Source organism: Psammomys obesus, unplaced genomic scaffold (genome assembly GCF_907164565.1).
Source record: "Psammomys obesus unplaced genomic scaffold, mPsaObe1.curated_primary_1811, whole genome shotgun sequence".
Taxonomy (NCBI): domain Eukaryota; kingdom Metazoa; phylum Chordata; class Mammalia; order Rodentia; family Muridae; genus Psammomys; species Psammomys obesus.
Window position 1 is genome coordinate 652259 of NW_026590405.1, and position 7860 is coordinate 660118.

Here is a 7860-nt window from a genome sequence, read left to right on the forward strand (position 1 = left end):
CAAAGGGGAAGGGGGAGGTAGTAGCGCCCACGACAAGCAGCGGCTGCTGGGGTTGGATGCTCTCTGCACTGTGGTACCTGGCGACGTTTTTGTGTGTTTGTTTTTCCTAGCAAGTCCCTGGGCTCCCACGTCTTCGGGATCTTTGCGCAAGTTCCTTCCTCACCTACCAAAAGGAAAGGGACCCCAGGACCCTGGTGGGCCGGAGTTTCCCCACCTCTGAGCAGTCTAACTGAAGTTGTATAGGATGCAGGGTTGAGCTCCTAAGACAGTGAACCGAACCAAACAATGTATGTTTTTGCGGTCCCATGGGCACTGAATTGTTCTCCAGGGAGTTGAGAAGGCCCTGAAAAGGCAAGAGAACCAATAACAGAGGTAGGAGAGGGCGAGAGGGCCCTGACATTGGCGTGTCACTCCTTTCTTTAAGAATCTCAAAGGTGGGCTTTGAGTGGGGCATACTCATGCTTGCTCGTTTGTGTGTGTGTGTGTGTGTGTGTGTGTGTGTGTGTGAGAGAGAGAGAGAGAGAGAGAGAGAGAGAGAGACATATAAATCTGAGTGTTCACGACCATGGTTTGTGTGCACCTGAGAGAGTGAGCATCTGTCCGGGTCAGGGCGTACTTGAGTGTGACAGCTGTATGGTGGCCAGGAGCAAGAGGCTCAACCTTGTGCTCTGGCCATGCCAGACTGCAGCTGCCTGGGGCTGCCCCAGCTTTTGTACACTTCCTGCCTTGGCTGCTTTCCAGGGAGAGGACCCTGGCAGATCCCAAAATCTGGGTCTTTCTAAGGGAGTGGTCCTCCAGGACAATCTAGGAGTGCTAAGGCTGAAGTTTCCCCAGCAGCCCCTCACAGGGGGTCTACCTCACCCGAGGGCCCAGTGCCTGTGGCTACCAGCCCTCAAGCATTGCCAAACAAGTGTCTAGTCACATCTGATCCTTGCAGGACCTGCAGGGGGACATGCCTTGCAGAGGGACAACAAGAGACCAAGGCACTTAGCCAGGGGGGAGGGGCTCCTCCTGATACCAGAGGGCCTCTTAGTGACCCTCTAATAGCTAAAAGGAAATTGTGCCTCATTCTTGGATGGCAGTGAGGACCACTTGGCTCCAGGCACATGTGAGTGATACATGGGTTGGACATCTATGGAAGCTGCATATGTGGCTTTGTGCATCTCCTCTCTTCTAAGCCAGCCCCCCCAACCCCACTGTGATGGACAGTGCTGATATCATGATAGGAGCCCCCTTGGAGGCTGCCTTGGAGGCTGACTGAGGAGAAAGCCCAGGGTAACCTAGCTTTTGAGGTGTGTAGGGATCGATCAGACAAAACAGATTGTGTGTTGAAGGAGTTGGAAGAGGTAGCTGGCACATACTCATAGGAGTGGCAAGGAGAGCCCTGGGGACTTGGTTTGATGGTCATACAATGAACAAACAGAACGGACAAGCAAGCTATTGACAACTGTTCATCTGAGTGTTTGTACATTAGAGAAAGGGGATGCAAGACAGCTTGGGGGTGATTAGACCTTAGGTCTGAGTGGACACGATTTCCTGAAGGCATAGGATGTCATCAGGATTCCCTTTTGGAGAAAGGAGTTGTGGTCTCATGTAACATAGGGAGTCGTGGCTGAAAGGATGGTCATGGTAGGTTCAGGGTGGGTGGAGGAGCGCATCCTCTGGTTCTTGTTCTTCTGGCCCTAGAAATGTGAATGTAACCTGCAAAGTCCATCTATGGGCTCTTCTCTCCATGCAGCAGCTGACTTCACGCCATAGCAAGGATTCTAGGCATCCCACTTTCCTGTGGAAGTCAGCTAGTGTTGCTGAGGGGCCTGGAGGGCTGGCCCTTTGGAGGAGGAGAGGTCTCCTCATCACATTCCAAAACCACAGGGAGGGTAGCCTGCCTTCCTCCACCTCAGCTCCATTTTCAGGCTTTGCAGCTCTGCAGTGCCTATGGAGCCACCATGAGGGAGCCTGGGGCCTGCATTGTACATACAATACCTTCTGGTTGCCAACGCATGAGGCGTCTTGTGAGGCTGACCACTTGCTCAAGGAATAACACTTACTGGAGGGCATCCCCCCCAGCTGGTCCAGGTAGCCTTTAATCGCTGTTGTGCGTATAGAACACAGCAGACACTGATGGGGGAGTGAAGCCAGGCTGATGATGGAGGGCCCCACAAGGTCCACTCACACATGTAGATTAGAGGATGCTGTGTCATGAGGGGTGGGCAGCAGAGGCCACTCTCCTCCCAGCGGGAAGAGTCAGGCTCGCTGAGGAGGATGGGCTGGGAAGAACACCCCGACTGTTTTAACTTCTGGTCCAGCGGTATCGATTCCCCCACCCCTACCCACCCCGGGTACATCTAAACTACATGGAGTTAGATTACAAAATTCTTCAAAATATTTATATTTTGACAAAAGCTTCCTCTTCACCAGATGTGCTGCATGAAGGGGGTCACTTGAATGTCATGCGATTCAGCTCTGTGCTGGCACGGGGAGGTTGTGCCGACAAACTCCATGCTGCCTGGTCCGACTGGGATGTAAGAATGCCAGCATAGGGCTCCCCTGGAGGGCACCAAGTTCCTCAGGTCTGAGACAGAGGACTAGAATAGCTAAGCATATAAGACCATGTTGAACAAGGATCAAATGTTTATGACGGCTCAGGGGCTCAGAGTCACACCCCACCTCCCCAGTACCACGGTCACCTTCACTGACCGTCTCCACTTCTGTGGAACCATAAGCCCCAAATAAAAGTTTTTCTTACTTAAGTCGCCTTTGGCCGTGGTACCTTATCACAGAAAAGTAGCCAATGTGGCCACCGTGATTAGCATCACCATCGCTGTCACCACGGCCACCGTCATCGTGAGATCGCTGTCATCTGCGTTATCTACTGTTATTATCTATCTGCTGCTCTTACCGTCATTACCTTCACCACCATCAACACCATGCTGGCCATGACCATCCTTACCCCATCACCACCGTCTTCACGGCCATCTTCGTCACCAAGTTCCCCATGTGCCCACAGCAAGCCGCTGCTTTTGCCATTATCTTGCTAGAAGAGGGCCATTGGGTATTGTCACACTCAAGCGGAGGTCCTACACAAATGATGACTGCCAGGATGTGGGGTCTTTGGGGGCCACGTTAGACACTGCCCACCACCAGCCCCTCTACCGTATTTTGCAGTATGGCTCTGTTGGGCACAAATTTTTCGATTTTCATTTGTCTAAACAACTTTTTATTTAACTTTCAGTCCCGAAGGATCTTTCTCTAGGTAGGAATTCCAGCTTAGCGGTTATTTCCTTTCAGTGGCATTCCGTTGTCTTCTGGCTTCCAGATGTGTGGGAAAAGCCTGTCTTTGAAGAAAATGAGCTTTCTTCCTCTGGTTTCTTTGAAGATGTCCTCGCTGGGCTGCAGCAGCCTTGCTCTGATATCCCTGGGTCTAGTTCTTGAACTTAGCCTCCTTGGCATTGCGAGTTTGATTTTTTTTCTTTAAGTTGATGGTAAAACATCTTTTTATTGGTCTTAGCAATTTACTTCTAAAATATTGCCTCTGCCCATTCTGTTTCTGTTCTCTTCTGCACCTCATTTCCACATCTCCGTATTCTTCCTGTCTGTTTTTTTTTTTTAATCGTTCTTCCTTTGCCTGCTTTTCCAGTTCACTTATTCTTTTTTCTATCATGTCTAACCTGGTGTGAACCTTATCAGTCAAGCTCTTAACATTAGACATTATTTTTATTCTTTCTCTGTTCTATTGTGCATTGTGTGTGCTCATGAGTGTGTGTGTGTTAGCCAAAGCTCTACGTCTTTCTTACTCACTCTCCACTTTTAAAAACTATTCTTTTATTTTATGTGTATGGGTGCTTTGCCTGCAGATAAGTCTGTTCGTGCCTGGTGCCCACACGGGCCAGGAGAGGGTGTTGGATTCCCTGGAACTGAAGTTACATTTGTGAGCCACTGTGTGAGTCCTGTCAATTGAACCTGGGACTCTGGAAGAAGAGAGATCTCTCTCCAGGGCTCCATCTTCCTTTTTGAAACAGAGTTTCTTGCTAAAGCTCACTGATTCGGCTGGGCTGTCTGACTGGTGAGTTCCAGGTTCCCTTCCCCACCTGTTGCCTGGGGTACAGACACACACTGTTATGCCTGGCTTTTACGTGGGTTCCGGAGAGTCAGACTCAGTTCCCTTATTTGTATGGCAAATACTTCATAGACTAAACTATCTCCCCCCCCCGCCCCGTTCTTTATTTTTAGAATGTCTGGTTTTTCTTCAGGGTGATCTACCGGTTTCTTACACAGTCTTATCTCTCTTCCAATTTCATGAGGTACTAACCGCATGTATTTCAGAGTTCTTGTCTGATAATTTTAAAATCAGGGCTACCCGTAGGTAGTTGCTATTGTCTATTTTCCATGTAGTCTTGTGATCCTATCTTTTGATTGGTCTGGTAATTTTTGGTTAAATGCCAGATAACATGTGTGACCTACTATATGAGTCCAATTAATTAATCCCTACTGGGATGTTAATTAATTAATTAATTAACATCCCAGTAGGAAGTTTCCCTCCCTCCTTCTCCCATACCTTTTCTTCCTGCTGTGCTTCCTCTCTTTCTTCTCAGAGAATGGGAGACCTCCCAAGGGTATCAACCCGCCTTGGCATGTCAAGTGGGACAGAGCACATCTTCTACTGAGGCTAGACAAGGCTGTCCAGTTAGGGGAAAGGGATCCAAAGGCAGGCAACAGAGTCAGAGATGGCCAATGCTCCTGCTGTGAGAGGTCCCACATGGGGACAAAGCTGTACATCTGTTACATATGGGTATAGGGCCTAGAACCCCATGGATGCTTTCTGGATGGTGGTTCAGTCTCTGCAAGACCCTATGGGTCCAGGTTAGTTGATTTTGTGGGTGTTCTATTTAACACAATCTTCCTTGTTATAGGATCTTGGGTGGTCAGGTAGTACAGGTCAGCGGCAACCTCGGAGGCTTAAGTCTAGTCACAAGTTTTCTCTACTCTTTCAGCGTAATTCTCAAGGGCCCCGCCGAAGGCCTGTCTGGCATTAAGAGCCTGTCAAAGGCTGCAATCAGCTTTTTAAAAGGCTTATTGAGGTACGTTTGATATGATGTCAAACTCATTCCATTCACGTGGGCGATTCAGTCATTTTTTTGTGTGTAGCCATCAATTTCAGAACACATCCGTCACCCTGGTAAAGCCTCCAGCCCCAAGGAAACTCGGCTCTATTTTCTGTTCTGGAATTTGTCTTTTGGGCATTTCATATGGGTGGGATTACATGGTGTGGCCTTGTGTGTCCGGCTTCTTCTCAGTACTGCATTATGAAGCCTCATTCGTGACAGAGGGCCTCCATCATCACCAAGGCGTGGATTTTTTTTTCTTGAATAAGTGCTCTCTAAATTGTCATGATATTTTGGTTAACCCCAGAACTTTGAAAATAGGGGATTGATCATTTTGTCAGTAATCACGCTGATTTTAGGAAGGAAAGGGTTGGTGGTGACACTTGTTCTACTATTCTACAATCTTGCCTCGTAGTTTTTGTGTATTTATACCCCAGCTTGCTAATTCGCTTACTGGTTATCATAGTTTAAGAAATATGGATTCTGGGATTGGGAAGATGGTAAAGCGGTTGCTGCACAGGCATGACAACCCGAGTTCAGATGTCCAGCACCCATGTAATAAGGTGTGGTGCAGAAGAACACTGTGGAGCTCACTGGCCAGCTGGTCTTGCCCAATCAATCAGCTTTATGTTCAGTGAGAAACACTGCCTCAAAAATAAGGAGGAAAGAGAGAGAGGAAGATACTTGTCATTGACCATTGACCTCTACAGGCATGTGCATACATGTGTATGTTCTCTCTCTCTTTCTCTCTGTGTGTGTCTGTCTCTCTCTCTCTCACACACACACACAAACATATACATGAAATGAATTCTGTAGAATTTCCTAGAACATAGCTGTATTACCTGTGAAAAAATACAGTTTTTTTTGTTTCTTCCTTTCATACATATCATATGTATTTTTCTCAACTTATGCATACTATTTGAATCTCTAGCAAGCCACTGGAATAATAGTGATGAAAATGAACCTCTTTCTATTCCTGTAGGAGAAAAGCCTTTCGCATTTATGCTATCAGTCCTTGGGCTGATATTCTTCATTATGTTAGGAAAGTTGCCTTCAAGTCCTCATTTATTCATCCGGGGTACTCTTGTAAACAAATGTTGCATTTGGTCAGCTGTATTTTTGGTGTTTTATATATTTAAATGATCAGTGGTTCATCAACACAACTTAGAATAAATATATTAACAGAATAATTAATATAATAAAAATCTTAAACCAAAAATTGCATTTTGAGACCTAGGGCTGTAGTGCCGTGGTTCAGCACTTACCTGATAGGTGTGAGGTCCTAGACTGAACCGCTAGTAGTGCCAAGAATAACTGCATATGAGAATAGTCACGTGTAGTATTTTTTTATGTCAGCAATTTTGATTTACTAATCTTTTCAAGGACCTTTGAGTCTATTAGTGAATGATGTTGGTCTCTGCTGTTCTTTTTAGCATCTCTGTGTAGTTTAGCAAGGCACACTACTGGACTCAGGAGTTTTGAAATGTTTCTCTTTCCTCTATCTTCTGAAAAGGGTTGATGCAGGATTAATGTCACCGCTTTCTCAAATGTTTCGTAGAATGCCCTTCAGATAATGAATTCAGCATTTTAAGCAAATACAGGACTGCTTAGATAATTTGTGTATGTCTGTTTCTTTCACATGAATCGTCTAAGTTAATTGGGATAAAGCTGATCACTTTATTTCTTTATTGTATTATTTTCTTTATGTATGTCAGATCTGTAGTGATGACTCCTTTTGGGTTTGTTTGTTTTTCTTGACAGAGTTTCTCTGTGTAGCCCTAGCTGTCCTGGAACTCACTGGTCTGACCAGACTGGTCTCAAACGCAGGATATATGCCTGCCTCTGCCTCCTGAATTCTGGGATTAAAGGTATGTTCCAACATGACCTGGCATTGATGACTCCTTTATAATTGATCTTTAAAAAAATTTTTTTTATTTGCTTATTTATTTAGAGACAGGGTCTCACTATATGGCTCAGGATAATTTTTAACTCACAACCCTTCTGCCTCAGCCTCCTAATTTCTAGAATTATTAATTATTAATTGACTAACTAAATACTTAATAACCAACCACTCCTTTACATGTTTAAAAAAATACACTGTGTGTGTGTATGCATGCAAATAGGTGTTGGTTCCCTCTCCCCCAATATGGGTCCTGAGGGTTGAACTCAGGTCATCAGCAAGCACTTTACCTACCGACCCATCTCACCGGCCTCAGACTCCTTTCTTTTAAAATTCAGTATGTGTAGAGTTTTAAAAAGTTTTCCTTAAAGTTTTTTTTTGTTGTTGTTGTTTAATCAAATTTGTCAATTTTGTTGAATATCTTTATTCTCCCTCCACCCCCTTTCAGGTTTTTACTTTTCTGGGTGACTAGGCATTCTCTCCTTCTTGGGTTTCAACCTGGTTTGGAGGCCACAGTTCAGTCCAGGCCAGTCTATGTTATGAGAACACTGGAGAACAGCACTTTTGGCCAGCCCATGTGACAGGAGGGTGAGGTATGGATACATCAGTGCCTTGGGCAGGACTGGGCCATTCACACACCTGAACCATGTAAGGGACATCACAGGTGCAGGGATGCTGGAACCCAAAAGCAGGTTTCCCCAGCAATATACTCCCTGGCACTGTAGTGTATGAATCACACAAATAGGAAGCATGCCTAAATCCCATGACTACCTCAAGACAGGCCATGGAGAGAAGCATGGAGCTCCTGCAGTCAAGGCATGTAAGTGGACGTCCTCATAAAAGTAGGAATATTTTCCT